The 26,325-nt window shown below is 38.0% G+C and overlaps 1 protein-coding gene, 1 long non-coding RNA gene and 1 other non-coding gene across 11 annotated transcripts in view; 1 reads left to right on the top strand and 2 right to left on the bottom strand.

Annotated features, from left to right (window-relative positions):
• Nucleotides 1-19,166, top strand: part of LOC106998002 (uncharacterized) — a 35,976-nt gene extending 16,810 nt beyond the window's left edge. The window contains exon 2 of the long non-coding RNA XR_003728915.2: nt 19,092-19,166. This is a non-coding gene — a long non-coding RNA (uncharacterized LOC106998002). The remainder of the gene's footprint in view (nt 1-19,091) is intronic.
• Nucleotides 1-26,325, bottom strand: part of FILIP1 (filamin A interacting protein 1) — a 199,184-nt gene that overhangs the window by 87,949 nt on the left and 84,910 nt on the right. The gene's annotated exons all lie outside the window — the stretch shown is intronic.
• On the bottom strand, nt 19,051-19,259 carry LOC114677950 (small nucleolar RNA U3). The gene has a single exon (XR_003729356.1). It is a non-coding gene; the product is annotated as a small nucleolar RNA U3 (small nucleolar RNA).

Here is a 26,325-nt window from a genome sequence, read left to right as displayed (position 1 = left end):
GAGATTTTTTGTTGCTGTTCAACAAGCTTTGTTTATGCTTTATCCCCAATGCCTAAAAATAGTATCTGGCAAATAGCAGATACTTCATAAATATTTGCTGGATGAATGAATGAATGAATATACATGGGTAGTTATCTGACTTCTGAATACAGGAAAGACTTTCTCTAAAATAACAAAGAAAAAACAGAGAGATTCTAACTGTAAAAAACAATCATAGCCAACTAAAAGACAAAAAAAAAAGAAAGGAAATATTTGTAACAACTCTGAAAGATATAGGGTAACTATACTTAATTATAAAGAGTTTACATATATCAGTGAGAAGAACCCTAAAGCTCAAAAGAAAAATGCCTGAAAGGTATAAATAGACAGCTCTCTAAAGAGATATAAAATGTTCATTAAGAAACAGTTCAACTTAACTAACAGCTAAAGAATTATAAATTGAAACAATAATGAGATACCATTACTCACCTCTTAAATCAGGACAAATTTTAGAACTATAATAGTTATTACAAGTGAGAGTTTGATAAATAGGCATTCTCATAATTTTGTTGGGAAGACATATGGCTCTAAAAATAACTTGGCAACAGAAACACACAAGTCTTCAAAACCATTTATACCTTTTAATTGAGTAGTTTAAAAAGAAGGACAAAGATTGTTGCACAAATACGATGTTATGTTTAATAGTAAAAAAAGGGAAAAATAAATATTTAATAATAAGGAAATATTTGAGTAAAATGTACTATACCCATAGAATAAAATGTTATACAAAGATTAAAAATTATATCCCAAGGGTGGCTGAATGATGTGGGAAATGCTTATTATAAATATTTAAAGTTGCATATATACTGTGCTTGCAATTATGGAAAAAATACATGTGAAGAAAAATACCCACCAAAATAGCCACAATTATTCTTTTATGTTGGTAGAATTATGGATGATTATGAAAAACTTTTTTCATAAGTTTTGTTTTCCTAAATCATTGTTTTTCAAACTTGTTTTTGTCCTCTTAAGGAGACTTTTTAGGTGTTTTTACTTGTATTGCCCTCTTTTGAAACTTTAATACCATAGATATATCCTGTACATATATTTATGTTCTGTGATCCTTTTGAGGGCCATAAACCATTGTCACATCTAAAATTTATTCACCACCACCCTCAGAACCAAATTTCACCCTCTTGAGAACAGTAGTGATGACACTGAGAATGCATGTTCTAAATAATCTATATCAGACTGGTTTTACTTTGATAATTAGATACAAATTTTTTTGTGGGTTTTTTTTTTTTTTTTTGAGACAGAGTCTTGCTCTGTCGCCCAGGATAGAGTGCAGTAGCTTGATCCCAGCTCACTCGGGTTAAGACCTCCACCTCCCGGGTTTAAGCCATTCTCCTGCTTCAGCCTTCTGAGTAGCTGAGCTTATAGGCGCGCGCCACCACACCTGGCTAATTTTTGTATTTTTAGCAGAGACGAGGTTTCACCATGTTGGTCAGGCTGGTCTCGAATCCCTGACCTCGTTATCTGTTCACTTTGGCCTCCCAAAGTGCTGGGATTACAGGCGTGAGCCACTGTACCTGGCCTATAATTTCTTTAAAAGAAAGTGCTAGGTATTTCAGCTCAAAGGACTAAATTTCCAACAGTGGAATTTCTGGTCCTCTGGCACCTGAAATTTTGAAACAATGATCTTTCTATTATACCTAAAATTGCTTGTGTAGTAGACATTTGTTCTACCTAATATAAGTCTGACTTCGGATATGTAGATTTAGATATGTAATATATTTTGCAGGAAAGGACAGAGTTCAATTTAAAAACAACCGATTCTTACGTTTTACTCTAGTGTGGACAAAATTCCTTTCAGGAGCATTATTTAATTTACTGCTTCTTAATTCCAATTCTATAGATGAAGAAATAAGGCTCAGAGAAAGTAAATAGCTTGACCAAGATCCCGTTAGTAAAAAACAGAGTTATCTAACTCCAAAATATTTGTTCTTTCCATTATATGTTGCTGTAGGTGTTAATAACAATTTTCAGTAAAAATATGATGTAAGCACAGAGCTAAGGAAAGTCCTGGAACAAAACTCACTGGGTAATGTTTCCTGTACTAACAATCATCCACAAGTGGTGCCGTCTTTAGCCATCTGGTCCAATTTCCCCACACTACATAACTTGATTGGCTTCTCATGGTCTTGCCAACATTTTTTGAGTATTGTCATCTTTTTTTAGTAACTTCCTTAAAGATGCTGCACTTCAATCTTCAGGCCAGGGCACGTGAGGCAGTGAACCCAATCCTGTAAACTTCTCTGACTCTCCAAGACCCCTTGCCAAGCCACTGCTGCTGGGAGACAGCCCTAGAGCATGACTTCTTGCAATGCACTTTGAAGTAGATAAAATATGCACTCACGGACATCTGTCTGTTATTTCCTGCACTCACAGCTTTGTTCTGCTTTATTGCCAGAGAATTCTATGGATGATGTCACTTTTTTCTGAAGAGAACAGGCCATCAGAGCTTTTCACTGACATAATTAATTATCTGTAGTTTGATTCTGGGCCAGAAAATTCTCAAGGCACAGCCCCCAAAAGAATTAACTCTACTGTGCTTGCTATTCTTAAACTGTTAAAGAGACAGGGTACCATATCTCTTTTTTTCTCAGACACTGATAATGGTATTTTTGTTCAGTGATATCAAGTAACAGAAAGTGAACTGGGGCACTATTCTATGATTTCACAAGGAAGACCTTCGGTTCAATGGGCAGCAAACTCTAAAGGTCGCTACAGATCAAGTATACAAAGCAAAGCTTTTAGGGCTTAGTCTTAAATGCTATAGGAATGCATCACAATTACTGAATAGACTTTGGGGGATCTTGTGAATCTGCAGGCAGAAAAATGAGATCTCAACCAAAGCTAACCATGTTAAATTAGCCACAAGGTGAAAGGCTTCAGTTTATCAGCCACAAAAACCTAAAACATCAAATATATTTAAACCTTACAGGAGATAAGAAATTACCAGAATGGTGACCATATATTTTGAGAGTCTTCGCCTATGTTTTTATATAGATCTAAAACGAATTAGTCAGTTCCCCAAAAGACTTGTTACTCTCCATTCTGCTTGGTTTCAAGATTATGTAAATGCACTGTTCTTTGTCTCTTTAAAACTGGAGCTCCGTGGGGAATGATGGACACTGTAGATGTCATAAGGCAGTGGAGGGGCTCTGTGGAATCAGGGAACTTCAGTCATTTCTGTCCCTGCTCTTCACTAGGTGACTAATAAGGTAAGATCTGGGAACTCTCTCAACTTTCTCAACTCTAGTGGAAATAGCAAAATCCTATTTAACCTAAAGGATTAATTGAGACCATAGGTTTGAATATGCATATAAATATTGTCCCCCTAAAAAGGAATTGTTATTTGTAGTATCTTCTACTACCTTAATTCTGCATAAATGAGTTTGAATTGTGCTCTCTCTGAATGAATTTACAGTGGTAAGTTCTCTCTTTAGATCTATCAAAATTTAAAGACAAAATTATGACATAAAAATGTTTGTTATAAAAAAGTCAACATTAGAGAAGTGGTTAAAGAAAAAGTGAAACGTATATGCTACATCCTCCCACATTCCACTCACCAAAGCTAATTCTATTAATAATTTGAAGTGGATCTTTTCAGAATTGTTTTCTCTATAGATATACAAATGTAGTAGTAGCACACGCATTATCTCCCCCACCCAACAACATTATGAAGCACTTAGACAAGTAATGTGCAAAGTGCTTTTTAAACATTATCTCATTTAAACTTCACATAACCTTATCAGACACTGTTATTATCACCATTTTGTAAATGAGGGTTCTGAGGCAAGTGCAGAACAGTTCAGTAATTTGCTCAGTCATATTAACTAATAAGTGGTGTCAGAATGCGAAATCAGGCAACCTAACTTCAGAGCTGCAATCTTAATATGATACTTTATAAATTCGCCATATACATACACCCATATAGAACCTCTCAAATACGTACCACCTAAAAATATGTATTTTTTTATTCAACAATAGAATGGAAAGGTCAAGGAGAATTAAATTTCATTGCAGCTAATACTCATTTCACCATAACTGTTATGTCTTGCTTATTTCATTTTCAGTAAATTAATCGAGTCTCTTCTATTTTTATGTTCATTTCTCAATTGAGTCTTTTTCAGTGTTCTCAATTTTTTTTAACCTGAATCTATAACCTAAAATTTAGATCAAACTCTAATACAAAAAAAAATTCCAAGGAAAAGATCACATAATTGTGTTGGACTAGAATTTCACTTCGTTAACTTTGTTTGAAATATCACTGTCCACTGTGATTTACATCTGTAGTAATTAAATCAAACCTTTACCAGATATCTCTGATTTGTCCTGCTCCCCTCTTTAGATGGAAGTTGACAGACTTAGCTACTTCTTCTCTTTCCTTTAGCAGCTCCACATCATAAATGGAACAGTTAGTTATCTATCTCTCTCCCTCCCCCTCTTCTTACATCCTTCATTCCATCTGCTAATTTATTCCTTTAGCAGCTATGTGCAAAGTATGTGGCTAGTTGCTGTGGTGAATCTCATACGAGTAGGACATAATCCTATGTTGGTATGACTTTATAATCTAGTAGGAGCAAGATTGTGGAAGGCTACTCCTACAGCTAGTTGTTCATCAAGCCACCTTTTGGAAGGAAGGGTGAAAGGAAAGTTCTAGAGCATGAAATAGCATTGGGAAGTCTTTAGGAATGATTAATCTTAACTCTCGTTTTTTGACCTTCTAATTGGCTCTAAGCCTTAGCAGACCATCTGATTTATAGAACCAGAATAATTTAGAACAAAAAAATTTAATTTCCTTTTTTTTATTTTTTATTTTTTTTAAGACAGGGTCTTGTTCTGTTGCCCAGGCTGGAGTTCAGTGGCACAATCACGGCTCACTGAAGCCTCAACCTCCAAGGCTCAATTGATCTCCCCACCTCAGCCTCCTGAGTAGCTGGGACTACAAGTGAGCACCACCATGCCCAGCTGTTTTTTTTTTTTTTTGGAGAGACAAGGTTTCACCATATTGTCAGGTTGGTCTGGAACTCCTGGCCTCAAGCAATCTGCCCACCTCGGCCTCCCAAAGTACTGTGATTACAAGAGTGGGCCACCACACTCAACCTAATTTCTTAATTTACAACTAAAAAGACAGAGGTTCAAAGAAGTCAATAATTTGCCTAAGGAATACAACTAATTGGTTCTTGATTGCACATTAGAATCCCAGTCTCCTGATTCTCAGACCAGAGATCTCTCCATTATGCTAAATCACTAGTAAATACATTGCAGTAATCTCACATAGGAATTAATTCATAGGCTAATTAATTTTTAAAACATGAAATGTGCAATTTTTGGCAAAATTAATATTTTAAGAAGCATTTGAATGCTATTGGACACACTTGAAGGAATGCTGGCATACATATCAATAGCAGCTTTTGACTGTAAAATCAATGCCCTAAAAAATGGTAATTGACGTTTCACTGATATTTGACTGTGTATTCAAATACATCACTTGTCAATTAGCAACAGGAATGTGTTTACTGAACTTAAAATAGCTGATGCAATGTATTTTTCTCTTACTCCTTTATCATGTAATGCAATATTTTACCTTAATTTTCAGATAAGTACATATATATATAGCATTATTTATATCATGCCTTCTTTCCATATGTAGATCCTGAAGTTAACCACGAACTGGTTGGTATGTTTGATAATCTCCTTGAGGGAACATGTTGGAAAACTTTAATTTTGTTATAAGGTGATTACTTCCTTCCAACTTTCACTCAAAGTGGGGAGCATTCTGGTTAAGCATGTTACATATCATGGTCCCATTACTTGTAGCCCCTTAGGAATTTTTTTTTTTTTTACAGGATAGGCTAACCCTGAGCTTTATCTGGCAGCCTAACATTGATTGTGACGTTGGGAAATATTTGCCTTACTAGCTTGTATAATGTTTCCAATGTATCTACTTTTTCCAAATAAATGACCAAGAACCACTGGCCAAGATTTATGTTAATAGCTGGAAAGTTTCAGGGAAAGAACTTTCTGGATTACGATAGAATCAATAAAATGGTTCAAGTTCTCCCTAGCTTGTTTCAAACTCCTACTGCATATCTGTAGTTACCAAGCTGCCAAAAATTATTGTTTCAGACAATGATATGCATTGACCTCTACTGAGTTTTTGTGGTCAGGAACCTTCTCTGAGCTGTCATAATCGTGCTTCATCATCTCCAAGCAAGTGGTCAGATGAAAGCACGGTGAAGATGACTAAATAGAAGAGGCAGGTGGATGAGATCAGTTAACCAGCACCGCCAGATTTCTCAGCGCTGAACTCATTTCATGTTCAACAGTGGTCAGTCTTGTTAAATAATATTATGGGAATATCCCTAGAGTCTTCTTTCACTCTCTTCATGACCTTCAAGGCCAGTAAGCATGTAGTCTGAAGCCTTTTTCTTACAGCCACTCTTCACATGCTTAATCCCGAGAGCTAGCTTATAGCAAGACACCATGGAGCTGCAGCAATACCAGCACATCAGTTCCAGCTGAGTCTTACTAGCTGTTTCGGAGATAGTGTCACATTCAGGGGGATGAGTTCTCAAGGCTTACATCTCAAGATGACTTAATCACAGCAAAACCATTTGAAGCATCTCTTCCTGAGGTGTCTGGCGTTGCTTTTCCTAGCCACGCCTCCTAAGGATTCACCAAAGCCACAAACGAAGAAAACAATTTATGTAACTCTGATTTTGCAGCTGCTAAAGTGGAGGGACTTAGTACTTTCAGAACCATCAGTAAAACAAAGAGAAAATTCATCCCTTTCACCCTCCAAACTCAAATCTGTATTTGTTCTACCATCATCTTTTCTTTTTTGTTATACTTTAAGTTCTGGGATACATGTGCAGAACATGCAGGTTTGTTACCTAGGTATAGATGTGCCTTGGTGGTTTCCTGCACCCATCAATCCATCATCTATATTAGGTATTTTGCCTAATGCTATCCCTCCCCTAGCCCCCCACCCACCAACAGGCCCCAGTGTGTGATGTTCCCCTCCCTGTGCCCATATATTCTCATTGTTCAACTCCCACTTATGAGTGAGAACATGTGCTGTTTGGTTTTCTGTCCTTGTGTTAGTTTGCTGAGAATGATGGTTTCCAGCTTCATCCATGTCCCTGCAAAGGACATGAACTCATTCTTTTATATGGCTGCATAGTATTCCATGGTGTATATGTGCCACATTTTCTTTATCCAGTCTAACATATGTGTGCATGTGTCTTTATAGTAGAATGATTTATAATCATTTGGGTATATACCCAGTAATGGGATTGCTGGGTCAAATGGTATTTCTAGTTCTAGATTCTTGAGGAATCACCACACTGTCTTCCACATTGGTTGAACTAATTTACACTCCCACCAATAGTGTAAGAGCGTTCCTATTTCTCCACATCCTCTCCAGCATCTTTTGTTTCCTGACTTTTTAATGATTGCCATTCTAACTGGTGTGAGATGGTATCTCATTGTGGTTTTGATTTGCATTTGTCAAATGACCAGTGATGATGAGCTTTTTTTCATATGTTTGTTTGCCATATAAATGTTTTCTTTTGAAAAGTATCTGTTCATATCCTTTGCCCACTTTTTGATGGGGTTGTTTTTTTCTTACTACTTTGTTTAAGTTCTTTGTAGATTCTGGATATTAGCCCTTTGTCAGATGGATAGATTGCAAAAATTTTCTCCCATTCTGTAGGTTGCCTGTTCATTCTGATGATAGTTTCTTTTGCTGTGCAGAAGGTCTTTAGTTTAATTAGATCCCATTTGTCAATTTTGGCTTTTGTTGCCATTGCTTTTGGTGTTTTAGTCATGAACTCTTTGCCCATGCCTGTGTCCTGAATGGTATTGTCTAGCTTTTCTTCTAGAGTTTTTATGGTTTTAGGTCTTACACTTAAATCTTTAATCCATCTTGAGTTAATATTTGTATAATGTGTAAGGAAGGGATCCAGTTTCAGTTTTCTGCACATGACTAGCCCGTTTTCCCAACACCATTTATTAAATAGAGAATCCTTTCTCTGTTGCTTGTTTTTGTCAGGTTTGTCAAAGATCAGGTGGTTGTAGATGTGTGGTGCTATTCCTGAGGCATCTGTTCTGTTCCATTGTCTATATATCTTTTTTGGTACCAGTACCATGATGTTTTGGTTCCTGTAGGCTTGTAGTATAGTTTGAAGTCAGGTAGCGTGATGCCTCCTGCTTTGTTTTTTTTTGCTTAGGATTGTCTTGGCTATACGGGGTCTTTTTTGGTTCCACATGGAATTTAAAATACTTTTTTCTAATTCTGTGAAGAAAGTCAATGGTAGTTTGATGGCAATAGCATTGAATCTATAAATTACTTTGGGCAGTATGGCCATTTTCATGATGTTGATTCTTCCTATCCATGAGCATGGAATGTTTTTCCATTTGTATGTGTCCTCTCTTATTTCCTTGAGCAGCGGTTTGTAGTTCTCCTTGAAGAGGTCCTTCACATTTCTTGTAAGATGTATTCCTAGGTATTTTATTCTCTTTGTAACAATTGTGAATGGGATTTTGCTCATGATTTGGCTGTGTATTGTTAGTTTATAGGAATGCTTGTGATTTTTGCACATTGATTTTGTATCCCAAGACTTTGCTGAAGCTGCTTATCAGGTTAAGGAGTTTTGGGCTGAAATGAAGGGGTTTTCTAAATATACAATCATGTCATCTGCACAGAGATAATTTGACTTCCTCTCTTCCTATGTGAATACCTTTTATTTCTTTCTCTTGCCTGATTGCCCTAGCTAGAACTTCCAACACTATGTTGAATAGGAGTGGTGAGAGAAGGCATCCCTGTCTTGTGCCGGTTTTCAAAGGGAATGCTTCCAGCTTTTGCCCATTCAGTATGATATTGGCTGTGGGTTTGTCATAAACAGCTCTTATTATTTTGAGATATGTTCCATCAATACCTAGTTTATTGAGAGGTTTTAGCACAAAGTGCTGTTGAAAATTTATTGAAGGCCATTTCTGCATCTATTGAGATAATCATGTGGGGTTCATCATTGGTTCTGTTTATGTGATGGATTACGTTTATTGATTTGCATATGTTGAACCAGCCTTGCATCCCAGGGATGAAGATGACTTGATCATGGTCGATAAGCTTTTTGATGTGCTGCTGGATTCGGTTTGCCAGTATTTTATTGAGAATTTTCGCATCAATCTTCATCAGGGATGTTGGCCTGAAATGTTCTTTTTCTGTTATGTCTCTGCCAGGTTTTGTTATCAGAATGCTGGTGGCCTCATACAATGAGTTAGGAAGCAGTCCCTCTTTTTCTGTTGATTGGAATGGTTTCAGAAGGAATGGTACCAGCTCCTCTTTGTACCTCTGGTAGAATTCAGTTGTGAATCCATCTGGTCCTGGGCTTTTTTTTTGTTGTTGGTAAGCTATTAATTACTGCCTACATTTCAGAACTTGCTATTGGTCTATTCAGGGATTTGAATTCTTCCTGGTTTAGTCTTAGGAGGGTGTATGTGTCCAGGAATTTATCCATTTCTTCTAGATTTTCTACTTTATTTCTGTAGAGGCTTTTATAGTATTCTCTGATGGTAGTTTGTATTTCCGTGGGATCAGCGGTGATCTCGCCTTTATCATTTTTTATTGTGTCTACTTGATTCTCTCTCTTTTCTTCTTTATTAGTCTGGCTAGCGGTCTATCTATTTTGCCATCATTTTTTCTAATATCTTATATCTCCTATCCCCATCTCCTGAGACTCTTCCACTGTGCTCTCTGAAACTCATATTCAACACAAGTAAACTCTCCTCAGTTCACAAACTCTTCTGAGAATGTTCCCTTCACCTCCTTGCTCTAAGGTAGTTATTCTCAAATTTGGCTGCACTTTAGAATCATCCAAAGCTTAAAACAAACAAACAAACAAAATATAGGTCTATGGCTCCTACCTCCAGAGGTGGTTATTTAATTAGTCTGGGATATGGTCTGTGCACCTGCGGTCAAGTTTGAGAACTACTTCTCTAAAGGAACACTGGCTCTCTCCGGAGGACATCACTTGTCCAACAACTTAGAAGCAGATAGTTTCTATCCCACTCTCCTTGTACCAGTGGGCCTGGATGTGGGGTAGATTTTCCTCCTTGCTCATCATCACTGCTTCCAAATAATTCTCTTTCCCTGCTTCCTAAAATATACTAGCTTTTATTCTCATGTCATCAGATAATATTAATTATATCCTTTCTGTTGATAGCTGTACTAGTCCATTCTTGCATTTCTATTAATGTAAAGAAATACCTGAGACTGGGTAATTTATAAGAAAAGAGGTTTAATTGGCTCATGGTTCCATAGGCTGTACAGGAAGTATGGTGGCATCTGCTTCTGGGGAGGCCTCAGGAGGCTTCCAATCATGGCAGAAGGCAAAGAGGGAGCGGGCATGTCACATGACAAAAGCAGGAGCAAGAGAGCAAGGCAAAAGGTACCCCACACCTTTTTTTTTTTTTTTTTTTTTTTGAGACAGCGTTTCACTCTTTTTGCCCAGGCTGGAGTGCAATGGCGCGATCTCATCTCACCGCAACCTCCGCCTCCCGGGTTCAAGCGATTCTCCTGCCTCAGCCTCCCGAGTAGCTGGGATTACAGGCATGTGCCACCACCCTGGCTAATTTTGTATTTTTAGTAGAGACAGGGTTTCTCCATGTTGGTCAGGCTGGTCTTGAACTCCCGACCTCAGGTGATCCACCTGCCTCGGCCTCCCAAAGTGCTGGGATTACAAGCGTGAGCCACCGCGCCTGGCCCCACACTTTAAATGACCAGATCTTACAAGAACTCACTATCATGAGGACAGTACCAAGGGGAGTGGTGCTAAACCATTCATAAGAAATCCATCTCCATTATTCAATCACCTTTCACCAGGCCTCATGTCCAACACTGGGGATTACATTTCAACCTAAGATTTGGGCAGGCACTCACATCCAAACTATATCAATAGTCATGGGCCATTCAATACCCCCAGGTCATTCATTTTCCTTCCTTCTTTGAAGATTTTTGTCTCTGGATTGCTGTTATTCTAATACTACTTTTCCCAGTTTTTTGGTGATTTCCATATCCTCTTAGATGATATTTCTGGTGTTCTGACTTCCCAGTTCCCTGAACTTCTCTGCTCTCATAATTCTGTCCTTCATACTACCTCAGCCCTCACTTGTATGGTCATACCCTAGTTTTTGCCATTATTATAAAAAATTACAACTATCTGTAATTTCAACTCTCCAGCATCATCTTCTGTATTTCCAGCTTATTCCCTCTAGAGCTCAAAATCCAACAGTGGTTTGATGGCAGCACATTATAATTCATTGATTTTTGTCATCTTCTGATTGGCCTTCACCCTTCTCCTTCCATGCACTCATTTTCTTTCTCATTCAGCTTAAATTTCGATTGCATACACCCTTAATGTCATGCCCATTCTCTCATGTGATTGTACTCTCTTGGTCAAATTACAGCCTTGGTTAAATCTCTCTCCCCAGAGAAAAACTCATGCCAACTGATCTCATTTCAAATTCATGGTCACTAACTTTAACTGGGCTGTTAATTCTATCAAGAAATCACACTATATTCCTTTGGTCCACTCTCATACACTATTTCATAACTTCTCTAGCCTTATCAAATCACACATCTACCCTATTGCTCCCTGACTCACCAAGAAAATTGAAACAATTTGGGAAGAATTTCCACAATCTCCTATCACTTTCATACACCTACTGCATCTTTGCTGGTATATGTGACCTTCTCCCCTATTACTAGAGGTAAACTGATAGTGCTTCTAATTAACACAAACTTCTTACTTCATTCACTAAATCCCACCCTCTTTTGACTAGCTAGGACATTGCTCCAGCCTTTTGCCTTTTGTTAATGTTTCCTTCCATATTAGCTCATTCTCATTAGCATAGAAAATAGTTATTTCTTCCATCAGAACAAGATCCTCCCTTGACTCTACTTCCCCGGGAGATCCCACTTCATTTCTTTCCTTTCCTATACAATAAAACTCACTGAAAGAATTGCCTATACATACTGTCTCCAATATTCTCTCCTCCCAAGTGAGTGGGATTTCTTTGAGCCCACTCCAACCAGGCTTCTGCTTCTAGTACTCCACTGAAACTCTTTTATGAAGGCAAATCATGATCTGTCTATTGCTGAATTCAATGGTCAACTCTCACTCCTCATTTTTCTTGATACATCAGCAGCATCTGACACTTTGAATCTTTCTCTCTGCCTTGAAAAATTTTCCACTTTTACTCCAAGACACCCTACTTGCTGATTTTCCTCTTTCTTCTCAAACTGCTCATTCTCATTCTTTATTGCTGAGTCCTCCTCATCCTCCCAGTCTCTCAGTGCTGGAATTTCCCAGGGCTTAGTCCTTGGACCTCTTATCTTTTCTATCTAAATTTGCTTTCTTCATGATTTTACTGGATTTCAAGGGCTTTAAATAGAATCTATATACATGTGACTTCCAAATTGATCACTCCACCCTAGACCTCTTCCCTGAACTCTAGATTCATATTCAAATGCCAGAGTTTCAGATTCAAATCTGAAACTTCCTGTGCAAAACTATATTTCTGGTTTCCACTTGTCTAAGCATCTGAAACTTCCTGTGCAAAACTATATTTCTGGTTTCCACTTGTCTGCTCTCCACCTGTAGTCTTCTCCATCTCAGTAAATGACAACCCATTTCCCATTTGCTCAGGCAAACAAACTTGGAGTCAAGCTTAGCAAATCTCTTTCTCACATATCCCACATTCAACTTGCCATCAAATACAATGAGCTCTCCTACACAATTTATACAAAATCTTAGCACTTTCGCCCCACCAGCACTGTTATTGCCTGATATGGTTTTGCTCTGTGTCCCCACCCAAATCTCATCTTGTAGCTCCCAAAATTCCCATGTGTTGTAGGAGGGACCCAGTGAGAGATGGTTGAATCATGGGGGCAAATCTTTCCCATGCTGTTCTCAGGATAGTGAATGGGTCTCACAAGATCTGATGGTTTTAAAAACACAAGATTCTCTCCACAAGCTCTCTCTTTGCCTGCTGCCATCCATGTAAGATGTGACTTGCTCCTCCTTGCCTTCTGCCATGATCGTGAGGCCTCTCCAACCATGTGGAACTGTAAGTCCCATTAAACCTCTTTCTTTTGTAAATTGCCCAGTCTCAGGTATGTCTTTATCAGCAGCATGAAAACAGACTAATGCACTGCCCTAATCCAAGTCACCATTATCTCTTGTCTGTATTACACAAAGCTACCTAGTTTGGTCCCTCTTTCTTTCTAGAGGTTCACATTGACTCAGCAACAGGGAAGTAAATAAAGAACTGCTGACGAAGGAAAGGATCCCTCCACTTTCTCTGTTTAACCCAATCACTGTCAACATAATAAAACTAAAACTGTTTTTAAGTACATAGAGATGGAATTTTTTAAAAAGACATAATGACATTTTTAAATGTTAATAAAGTTATTCACATATATTTATTAAGTACCTAATATATGAAGATTCAGGTCACCATAAATAATGAAACAATAGCCGAAAGAAAACAAATATAATTTTCCTAAAATTGGCTCTTACTTTTAAAATTCCTTTAAAGATCTTTTAAGTAAAAAGCCAAGTTTTTAAAAAGTAAAAAAGAATATTTGGGAAAATTCAGAAAAGCATAATGAGAAAGGACTGGCCTTTCCATACATAAAAACATATTATGCTACAACAATAATTAAAACTATGGTACTAGAGCATGGAATACTAGAGCATGGAATAGGTAGATAAATCTTTGGAGCAAACTAGAAAACCCAGAAGTAGATTTAAATATTATAGGATAAAAGTGACATTTCAAATCATAGGGTAAAATAGCTTGTTCAATTAATGGTTGTTTACTCATTATCTCTCAGTTATAAAACCATTTATATCTATTCTACTCTGTGATACTAAATCTGAGATTCTGCAAATTACATTTCCCAGGTTCCTGTACTAGCTGCTTTCTGTTGGGTTCTGCTAACTGGAGTGAGTAGAGGAATGTTAAAAGGTGGGATGGGGAGAAAGATTTCCTTTCGGCCGGGCGCGGTGGCTCAAGCCTGTAATCCCAGCACTTTGGGAGGCCGAGACGGGCGGATCACGAGGTCAGGAGATCGAGACCATCCTGGCTAACACGGTGAAACCCCGTCTCTACTAAAAAAATACAAAAAACTAGCCGGGCGAGGTGGCGGGCGCCTGTAGTCCCAGCTACTTGGGAGGCTGAGGCAGGAGAATGGCGTGAACCTGGGAGGCGGAGCTTGCAGTGAGCTGAGATCCGGCCACTGCACTCCAGCCTGGGCGGCAGAGCGAGACTCCGTCTCAAAAAAAAAAAAAAAAAAAAAAAAAAAAGATTTCCTTTCTACTTTATCCTATTTCTGACAATGTTGCTCCAGTAGTAGCAGTTAGCTGCGGCTCTTGGTTCTTCAGGCCTCCCACAACTAGTCTCATCAAGCTCCCTCAGAGGTACTAGCAGAGGCTGGGCAGTAAGCCCTCCACAGAGGGATTCCTCCTCTGTAGTCCTATGCACTAGTCATCTTATGTCTTCTCTTTGTTTCCTCAGCCCTAGAGGTGATAGCTGCTTCTTGCAGTTACCATCTCTGGTTACTTCAGCATTCTCTTTTTACTCTCTTAGGCTTCTAACATCTGTGTGACCAAATTCCTTTAACTCCTTTCTGTTTGAAATATCTAGTGCACTTTCTGTTTTCCTGACTAGACCCTGACTGCTATTAACAGCCACCCACAAAAAAGTAAAGTAGCTCACTTTAAGATGAATTTCAGATGGGTTAAATATTTAAATAAGAAAACTTGGGGGAAAAAAGTACTAGAAGAAAATTTGAAAGAAATTTTGCATAATCTAAGAGTGGGAAGGCCTCTCTAATTTTAATCCACATTAGAAGCCATAAAACAAAAGATCGATGTCTGGGTAATAATAGTAATAACAAATTCTGCATAACAAAAAGTGCCAAAAGTAAAGTAAAAATAAAAATAATGAGATAGAAAAAATATTCGATTGACAGCTTATATCAAAGAGAACTAATTTCTTTGTTATATAAAAAGTGATCATTAATCAATAAAAGACTAATAAGTCAATGGAAAAACAGGCAAAGATAAGAACAGACTAGTCACAGAAAAGGAAATACAAATATCTCTAACAACATTTGAAAAGATGTTCAGCCTCACTCATAAGATAAATGTAAATTAGAACTACTGGAAAATACCCATTTCACCTATCAGATTGGCAAAGGAATTACAGCACTAAATTGGTAAAACAGCTGATAATGTACTGTGTTGACAGGAATGTAAGAAACCAGGCCTATGAAGAGCAACTTTGCAAAGTCTATCACAAATGTATATACCATTTGACTCAGCAATTTCAATTCTGGGAATTTAATGAAGAGAAATACTCTTACATGTGTGGCAATACATATGCATAATGTATTAATGGAGCTTTGATTGTGATAGCAAAAAACTGGGTACAACTTAAATGTCCTGCAACAGGGAAACTGCACTATGTACCCAAATATCATACACTCTAAAGTCACTGAAATAAGTGTAAAATCTCTATGTGTACTAATAGGGAAAAATTTGCAAGCCATATTTGATAAGAGAAAAAGGCTGATTTCAGAACTATTTATTTTTATATATATATATATAAAATATGCTCTCATTTGTATAAAAAACAAAAATATAGTATATATACTTCCATATATTATACCCTTCTGGAATTTTTAAACCATATGTGTGAATTAACCAGTCAAAATTTAAACTAAAATAGTTTTAACGTACTTTTTTTTCTTTTTTTTGAAACGGAGTCTTGCTCTGTCACCCAGGTGGGAGTGCAGCGGCATGATCTTGGCTCACGGCAACCTCCACCTCCTGGGTGCAAGCCATTCTCCTGCCTCAGCCTCCTGAGTAACTGGGATTACAGGCACCTGCCACATTGCCCGGCTAATTTTGCATTTTTAGTAGAGACAGGGTTTCACCACGTGGCCAGGCTGGTCTCAAACTCCTGACCTCAAGTGATCCACCCTCCTCGACCTCCCAAAGTGCTGGGATTACAGGTGTGAGCCACTGTGCCAAGCCAAAAATGTTTAAATATATAAACTTTTCCCTTAGAATTCTATTTTGATGTTTTGCCTAATTTTTGAATACAAGTTTACTACTGAATTAGAGCATGGTTCCATCCATACACTTGTCTTGTTTTATAATTACAACATGATTCCTGAGCATGTGATTACAATAAGACTCTACCTTGGAAAAGACATTGTAGTGACACTTTATCAAAAAATAAAAGTTTCTGAACACCTGGACAGAATGGAAGTTCTCTCCCGAGTCCTTGATGAAATATGCAAGCAAGTTATTTTACGACAAATAATGGAATAAGCTTTTAAGTACTAGCTTAACAGTAGGTGTTTGTATGGAGAATTCCTTTCTCCACCTAATGACCTTGACTTGGATGTGGAAACAACATAAAAAAATAAAGTAGGACAAAAATCAATGAAGAAAATAAATGCACTATACACATCAGCCAACCTGGAACACATACAGTCTTAGTGCCTTTTCTTTAAAATCACTTGCATAACACATAATGAAAAAGAATACTCTCCAATAAGAAGAGGCTCCCAACATTATTTAAGACAGGAAACATTCAGGGGACTGCAGACAGGTCAGCATGACAGGACCATAAATTGAGGAGATGTAGTGAAAGAAAATGCTGAAGTGGTGAGCAGTGGTGAGCAGGGGTCAGTCCATGAAAGCCCAAGCAGAAGACAGACTTGATCAATTTTATATTTTAAAAAGCTAACTCTTGCTGTGATCTGGGGAATTAGCCAAAGGGTGACAAGACTGCAGGAAGGGCATACCAGTTAAGAGTCAGTTGCAATAAACCATGTGAGCGGTGGTGAGGATGCCTGAAGTAAAGCAGTGGCAGTGGAGATCATGTCTCTCCAGCTATGTGAGGTCAGGGACTCTGTGGCTTACTCTTCTACATTCTCTCCATTGCCTGGCATTCCATAATTGCCTGTCAATTATACCCTTGTTAGTTGAATCCACTATCACATGGTGGTAGATAATAAATAAGAGTGGCCAGGCTGTTGATCTCCTCTCTGCTGTAGGTAGGCAACAGTATGATATCTGTAAAGGTAATTGCAATGAGCCAATGACACTCAAGAGGGAATGGGATCTTAACAACCACCTGTGTCCTGTCTCACAGGCTACAAAGGGAAGCCTACGTCTCTTAAACAATTACTTCTGGAGAGAGAAAGTGCAGTGTTCAAAGTTTCCCATGCTCAACTCTTCAGTGACCCTATAAGTGTCTCCCAGTCAGGATTTGTAAGATTCTTTTCAAAGGTCTTTGCTCAGGTATTTTGTAGTCAGCATACCGGGCACTTCAGGCTGACACGTTATGCCAAACCATCTATAAATAAGTCATGTTACATATTGCAAAGATTACAAATAGGGCTCACACTCTGTATGCAACATTGATCTTATCAGCGCTCACATGCTTATCCTTTCTAAACTCAAAGCCAGGAATTTACATTCCATTAAAGAAAAAAAAGGCATGCATATTTTGATTACTTCAGAACACAACTCATCTTACACATTGTTTTCAGGTTTAAAAAGTTTGCTAAATGAATATATATGTGTGTGTGTGTATATATATACACACATATAGATTTTTTAACATAACATACACACACAAGACATATATACATATATAAAATTCCAAGTTGGCAGGAATTATAACATCCCATCTCAGGGCAGAGCCATTTAAAGTTCAAAAACAGTAATGTTAAGATCCCTTTCCTTCCACTCTTCAAGGATCACTCACTTTCATTGGTGCAAATATGTGTTTTGAGTCTGTGAGACGGTTTCCTTCATCTGCTGAGGAACCTGCAAAATCTTGGTTTATAGCTGACTTTCCTCATAAATGAGCTGATCCTCATAGAACCATGGACTTGCAAATGTACTTTCATATTTCTATTTTTTGAAGGGCAAAGGGATGGCCCAGAGGCTGCTAAAATTTGTGCACATTGTTTCATGTTTATTTTCAGGCTGTTGATGAGGAAATGTTTAACATCAGAGTAAGTATTCTAGAGATTAATGGCTGCTGTTTGGAAGGGTCCATAGAGGTCCTTTCCTGCCAATACAAATATATACATTGTTGAAGCACAAGACTACATCCACAGATAGGATTACATGTTAACTGAAAAGATTCACGTTACAGTGTTCTTATTTCATCAAAGTGATGTCCTCTTTTGATTATGCACTCTCACAGTGAAAGAATTCCAACAATTTTCGTCAATACCCTGCTTTCTCTCTTAAATACAGAGTTTGGAAAAAATATTTCTCTGTTGACAGCCATGTGATATGAGTCGCTTTGATCCTTTCATTGTTTTGAAGCCGGTCTGTGACAGGTTGACGTAGTACTTATGAGGTCGTTTTCAATCCCAGTTGGGCCAGTGAGTTTTGCAAAGAAACATATTCCACTACCTTGTCTGCATTTGTAACCTCACCTGCAAACCTAAAGATACTGCAGGTCACATGAGCTTCAGAATAAACCCTCTATCACCACTACACTAGGAGAGGTCTCCTGAGGATCAGTGAGGCCAAAAGGAGGGAAGATCAAGAGGAAGGAAGAACCTAAGAAGGGGCCGTTCTGTATCTATAAGTATTAGCCCAGTGACTTTCAAGAGTGTCCCTGAAACTGTTCAGAAGAGAGAAGAGAATAAAAAAGAGGCTAAAGGTTGCACTAGGCACTTTAAACAATGTCAAGGTGCTAAAAGTTGTAAGTGATGTGGTACAGTGACATGTCACTAATTTCGGTCAATAAAAATTTAAATTCACTATGGTCTAGACATGCTGGTCTACATTTTACTCTTAAAAACATTTAATAACTATCTTTTAAAAAGTTTTACATGAATAGTGTAAGCCAGCAAAATGCAACTATCTTAAAGTGAAATTTATACCTTTTTTTTTAACCACTCAGACTGCATCCTCCCCTTCTTTTCTCTCCCAAAGGAAGAGAAGATGGGCCATCAATGAAAAACGGCGGTTGCAATGAAGCAACGGATTTCACAGCTAAGACAAGAGCACTGCACTTCCTCCTCATGCTTTCTGGTACACTCCACGCTCAGAGAAACTTCTCTAGTAACAAACTATGAAAATGGCTCCTCAAAGCATAGAATTTTACTTTATTTTTCAATGTTTTTCCATCACCAGTTTGACAATGGCATTGGCCTATGTTACCATTGAGTTTATTACAATTGATTTCTATTGTTCAGGTTGTTAAATTCCTACTGAGAAGCATGAAAAAGAGTAAGATGCACTTGAGGAGATAAAGCAGACCTTTGAAGGGAAACCAAACATCAATTCAAGTTATGACTTACAGACCAAAAAAGATATTCCAAGTTTTTGTGAATTTTAAAATATGCTGTTTTGTGTGGAAAAAATAAATCCTGTTGGCAAACAATTGGTGTTTCCTCTTCTTATCTGTGAAATAGGATTCTCTTTTCCAGTGAGTTTGCTCCTCAACTTGGACTGCTAAGACAATAGCAGCACATTATTTTACTGCCATACAATAGGACATTAATATACATTTGTTGGTTTATTGTGATTTAAAATCATTAGCTTTCAGTCTTTAGCACAAAGCGGAATTATTTAAAAACAAAATGTGAAAACAATGTGATGCCACAGATTTTGGAGATTCATGCTGAAACAAAAGGGCACTAGGTTTGGGGTCAGAAGAGCATGGTACACTTTATAAGGAGGTGCTCTTAATGGAGTTTACTTAAACCCTCTGGGCTTCTGTTCGGACCTCATCTAAACTTTTAGGGTTATTGTGATTATTAAATAAAATAATGAAAATCCTAGCATATATTAGGCAGTACAAGAAAGTCACATGGGCAACATAGACATTATTTTTCTTTTGTAATTTCATGCTATTTGTTTTCCTCTTTGTATTATGAAAAAGTTTTAAACATACATCAAAGTAACCTGAAGAGTATAATGCACCATCTATCTCTTCATATGTTTTTTTTGAAACAGAGGAGTTGGAGCCTTTTAAAGGCAATTCCAGGCACACTATCATATCACCCAGCGATCGGGACATTAAGATGACAGTGTCCTCAGAGCTGGAACCCATCTGGTTCCTGGCTGAGAAACATCTCTGCCATTAATACTGGCCTAACACATCTGTGGAAAAAACAGGTAAAGTGATGCAGGTGTTAGGCACTGTGACAGGTAGAAAACAAATCCAGAGTATTCATCGTGACCTGTTTCCTGTTTCCTTGGAACAGCCTCACTCTTGGTCGCTATGCTGAAGGTTCCGCCAAAGCCAACTCTTTGCATTTAACATGTAATATTTTAGAAAAAAATTGAACTGGAAATATACCCTTTATTTAAAAAAACACACACACACAGTTTATATTTACCGATTGCAACTACAAAGTAATTTTCAAAAAGCACCTATCAAAGTGCTTTATAGACACCATCTATCCTCAAGAAGTTGTTAATTTAAAATAGTTCTTTAAAAGACAAACATGGACAAGTACAAGTCTTGTTAAAAATAGTCAATGTAGAAAAAGAGGAGATGAATTTACCTCTGTGAGGCTACAGGTATCTAAATAGAACGGAGGGAGGAAAGAAGAGCATGTATATAGTCAGGAGAAGGTTAGAAAAAGGGGACCCAAATATTTCATGTCCATATTCCCTAGAGGGTGGAGACCTTTCTGAAAATAATTCCATGCCTAAAGAACCACAGGAGCTTTGATCAATCTAGCTCCCTTAATTTACAAAGTTTCCAGGACCCCAACAGTCTAGTGCTAAAGGCCATGGGAGATTCAGGGATGGGGGAGGGAAGGGTAGGAGATATGTTAGTATGGGAAGGCAGTAGGATCAAGTGAGCAGAAGTAGCTTTGACAAAAAGAGACACTTTACTTTTAGTGAAGGGGGAAGTAAAGAAAGGTGAGGCAATGAACAGAGTATTTTTGCTGTGGAAGGAAGTTGAGACGATCTTAATCTTATAGGTAAAATACTTCTACATCAAAGCATCTGTGGAAGACAAAGAGAGCAAGGGTAGGACTGGAAATTATGAAAGAAGTTTGTATTTAACATCTATAAAGTGTTTAAGTGTCCTCTTTCAAAAAAAAAAAAAATCAGAACAAAACAAAAAGCCTTTCCCCATCCCTACTATTCCCTTAGATATAGCCCTACCATCTGTCCACAAACTTGTCAAAAGTGAAGTTTGCCTAAGCACTTCTGGACACCAGTAGTCTGGCATCAACCCTCACTGTTCCTTGGAAAACATACCTTCTAATTGCTGGCTCAATAAACAGCCTGTTTTCAGTTTTCATTCTCCAGCTTTGTGGCAGCATTGAGAACTATGTCTTCCTGAAATTCTCTCCCTCTCTTGCATCCATGACACATCTTCATTCAGATGGCCTTCCTTTCTCTTTAACCATGTCTTTTTTTTTCCCCCTTTGGCCAGTTCTTTTCTCTCTTACCACCCTTAACCATAGATAATTTCTAAGGGAATCTCCTTGGTGTTAATTTTTCCTTTTACTCTCTCATCCCTTTGCTTCAACCATGGTCTCTTCAGATTAGTACCTTGTTTGTTTCTCTATATCCATGCTGATCAATACAGCAGCCATTAGCCACATATGGTGACTTAAATTTAATTAACATTAAATAAAATTTACAATTTAGTTCCTCAGCCTTATTAGCTACATTTCAAGAGTCTGCAAACCACATGTGGCTAATGGCTACCCTATAGGACAAGGCATATATAGAACATTTCTTTCTTCAAATAAAGTTCTATTGTACAGCACAGTTCTAGACCTTATCCCTCCCGAGCTTCAAATTTGGCAGTGTTCTACATGACATCTCTCCTGGAAGTCCTTCTGGAATCACAAATTCATCATGCCCAAGTCCTACTCTGCTTAACATACATTTCTCATACCAGTTATGTGTACAAACTAATTTTACTTGAAAATGCTCCATGTAAAAAGAGAACATCCCCAAATAATTGGGAAATACTTGTACAGGTAAGTTGTAATATTTATATATAATTTAGTTTACTAAATAAAGACCATTTTCACTGAGGAAAATGCAGGCTGCAGCCATTTAGGGGGAAATCTCCATCTTTCACATATTACCCTTATGTGGTATCTTCCCATGACCAGATTCCTATAAAATAATAAAAGGATTTATGAGAGATTTTCTTTATTAATATATCTTTTTTTATGTTTCTCAATAAAACTAAAGTTCTCCCCTACAACACCAATGAGGACATTATTCTCACTGCAGGAAAGCCAACTTTCTGATTCTATTAGGAGCTCTAAAAGTATTCTGCCTGAAACAATGAAACTCAGACAACAAAGCTCTTTGCCAAAATACGAACAATACTACTGGACACATGAGATTCTGAAGCATCGTATTCAACAAATAATCAGATCTGGTCCTGATTTTAATCAGAAAGCAACCTGTCTCTCTGTTGCCTCCTAAACTTAGCAAAGACATGCCATTCTCAGCACGCCTACCATTTTGATGGTGTGAGGTTTCACTGGGCAGCCTCACTCAGGGTGACCTCAGCCTGAGATTCTAAAGATGGAGCATATTAAGTGCAGGTGAGTCATCAATTTAAAAAGGCATAGAGAGTAACTAAAAGCCTCATTCTTCAGAAGCACAGGGACTCTACTGGAGGCCTTCCCATGTGACAAATGGAACTCATTTAGTAAAAGAAAAGCCATTTTTAAAGAAAAAAGTGATAAATGGTACCCCTGAAGGATAAGCCTATTGTTCTTGGTTGCACAAGTAATTCCATCTGAATTGATTATCACCATTCCCAATGGAGTTATGACATCTCTTGTTAAAGATGACAGAAAAATAGAATCATGGTATTGTAGTAGGAATATCATTGTAAATATTTATGACCATTACTGTTAATTCAATAATAACATTATGTATTATGATACTTATACTTTTCCTATATAATTCAGAGTGTTTTGTAGATGTTAAAAATATTAATCTTATGACTGTCTCATAGGGTATATAAATATTAGAACATTTCAAGATTAATCACCAGTTTCTAATAGACTAACAATGATATGCCTAACCCTTTTCTAGATATAATGAGGTAGGTGAAAGATGCAGAAGACACAGCTTCTCCCAGGAAGTTTTTTTGGGCAACAAGGTGTAAGTTCATAAAATACTTAGGAAATGTGGGGGTATGAAGTGCTATGGTTCACTTCATGAAGGATCAATGTAGGATTTCATGGCAGGAGGAAGATAAGCATCAGGGAACAAGTCATTAGGAAATGCTTCACTGAGGAGGTAAACCTTCAGTGGCCCCTAAAGAAATACTGAATAGGGCCAAGTGTAATTGTTCATGCCCATAATCCTAGCACTTTGGGAGGCTGAGATGGGAGGATTATTTGAACTTAGGAGTTCAAGACCAGTCTGGGCAACATAGTGAGACCCCATCTCTACAAAAATTAAAAAAAATTAGCCAAGTGTGGTGGCGCATGCCTACAGTCCCAACTATATAGAGGCAAGAGGATCCCTTGAGTCCAGGAGATTGAGGCTGCAGTGAGCTGTGATCATGTCACTGTGCTCCAGCCTGGGCAACAAAGCAAGACCCTGTCTCACATACACAAAAATAAACAAACAAACAAAAAAATACAAAAAAAAAAGAAAAGAAAGAAAAAGAAAAAGAAATATTGACTGGTACAAGAGAAAACTATGGGATAGGGCAAAAATAAACACATATCCTGAATTTTCCTTGAGAGCCTCAATTTATGTCTTGCAAGTATTTTAAGATTGTATGTGTGAGTATGGGGAAAAAATGTAGAGACTGCCTGATTAGATAGGAATGGTCATGTTAAGTAGCTCTAAAGACGAGGTTTCATAGCTAAGAGGGAGATTTTTCAGACCAGTCTAAGCAATTTAGACTTCTATCTGATAAGGTGTAGGGACCTCTTGTAAATTCCTAAGCAACAGAATAAAATGATCAGAGAAACACTTCAGAAAAAGTAGTCTGGCAGCAGTTATCCAGTTATCTACTGACCTTCTGGTCCCCAATGCTCATATTTGTTAGATGACACAGACTTGCACTCCACTCCAAATCCTGCCATAATCCTAGGAGGTTTCAATATTTAATGGAAGATTTAGCCAATGTCCTAACTTCACTATTTCTTGACCTCATTCATTCCAATTGCTTTCACTTCCATTCCCGGGACCACACCCAAGACCCTGCATTAGTTAAAAATGTGCCACAAAGCATGCACCTATAGTCCTAGGCACTTGAGAGGCTGAGGTGGGGGGTCACTTGACCCCAGGAGTTGGAGGCTGCAGTGAGCTGATTGTACCACTGCCACTGCCCATGGCCTGAGCAACATAGCAAGATTGTCCCAAAAAACAAAACAAAACAAAACAACACTGCCATACCAGAAACCCTAAATGCAAATAGCCCAAATTCCAGTTTTTCCAGCCCTCTCTTGCCTGTCCTGCCATTGGCCTGCTCACTTCTCCCAAGACCTCTTCCTGCTGGGCACCATCTCACCAACACATTCTACTTTCTTATAACACTGTCCTTTCACTGCACCAACTTGGACAACTGCAACCCTAGATCCAGTGCTATAAAATATGTCTCCCCCTTTACACGCAGGCTTCTAAACAGACTGCTGCCACTGTTAATGCATGGTCTCTCCCTGCCGAATACTAAACTTCACCCATTAGTGCTTGTATTTGTACATAATCACCTTCTTTAGCATTCCCCTCTGTAACGATTCAGCATGTACATAATCATGCTCAGGACCGCCACTCACTTTCAGCAGACCATAACTTTGTTCTTTGATGAAAAAGCTGAGGCTTTAGGAGGATCTACCTCAACTGCCCACCCCTCAGTTGCAAATGTTAGCCCCACTCATCTTTCCTCCTTCCATCACAGAGGAAGGGTCTCCTTCCTTTTCAAGACCAAAACCAAGTTCAACCCAAAATCATACTTTTGATTCACCTCCTCCTATATCCTCCAAGATGCTGTCATCTAAAATTCTTTCTCTTTTCTACATCCTTGACTCTGCTTTTTTCTTGTCCTGCAATCTCTTAACCTGTAAACACAGCAAAGTGTCTTTCATCACTAAAAACCCTCAGTTGACTTGAGTTTCCCTCTAGCTACTGTCTTCTTTCTGTGCCTTGTTCATTCAAACTTCTCCAAATAACATCTATACTGGCTAAGCTTAGTAACGACAACAACCCCAGAAGGTAGGAAATATCCCCGTTAGAACACATGGGGAGTAAACTGAGGGCCAGAGTCAACACTAATAAAGTCAACTACCAAAGCTTTTCAATTCCATCATATTTCCCCATAGGACTTGGCATTCAAGTCACACTGTTTTGGCCTTTTCTTTTTAATAATCCCATGCTTCACTTAAAGCTTCAAAGTAGAGAAAAGCAACATGTAATTTCAAATCAGGAAGCCAACAAATGTAGGCCTAAAGGCCTATTCTGTGCCACACAATTAATTTACACTAAGCTAAAGAAGGGGGAAGCTTCTCTGGCTATGTAAAACAACAACAAACAAACAAACAAAAACCCAGAAAACCTATTACCAAAAGAGAAAAAGAAAAAAGAAGAAAAAAAAAATGTAAGAAAGTTTTTCTAAATTATTTACTTAACTTCCCTTCACCTTGTTATAAATAAAGTTTTGATGCCGCAAAAGAAATAGTACTTGAATATAAAATTTTCTTTTTAATTCTCAGCAAGGCAAGTTACTTCTATAGAAGGGTGCACCCTTACAGATGGAGCAATGGTGAGCAGACACTTGGACAAGGGAGGGGAAGGGGTTCTTCTCCCTGACACACGTGGCCCCTGCTGCTGTGTTGTTCCCCTATTGGCTAGGGTTAGACAGCACAGGCTAAACTAATTCTGATCGGCTAATTTGAAGAGACTGACGGGGGTGAGTGGTTTGGAGGTTATGACAGAGCAGACAATCGGAATGAGTCAGGGTGGAGTAGGTAATTGGAATGAGTCAGGGTGGAGCAGGTAATCGAAAAAGGTTGCTTTACAAGGAAGTTAAGTTTAAAAGTAGAAGTCAAAGAACTGAACATACTGACATACTGATTCTCTGAAAAGAAATTTAGAACTCATATCTAACAACTTCTCAACCCACTGAAAATGGGCTTAACCTCACTAAAACTGCTCTGACAAATGTTCTCAATGAACTTCAAATTAACAAACCCAAAGAATGTCCTTCAGT

The sequence above is a fragment of the Macaca mulatta genome, chromosome 4, assembly GCF_049350105.2.
Source record: "Macaca mulatta isolate MMU2019108-1 chromosome 4, T2T-MMU8v2.0, whole genome shotgun sequence".
NCBI classification, from domain to species: Eukaryota; Metazoa; Chordata; class Mammalia; order Primates; family Cercopithecidae; genus Macaca; species Macaca mulatta.
Note: the sequence above shows the minus strand (reverse complement) of the source record. Positions and strands in the feature narration are given on the sequence as shown.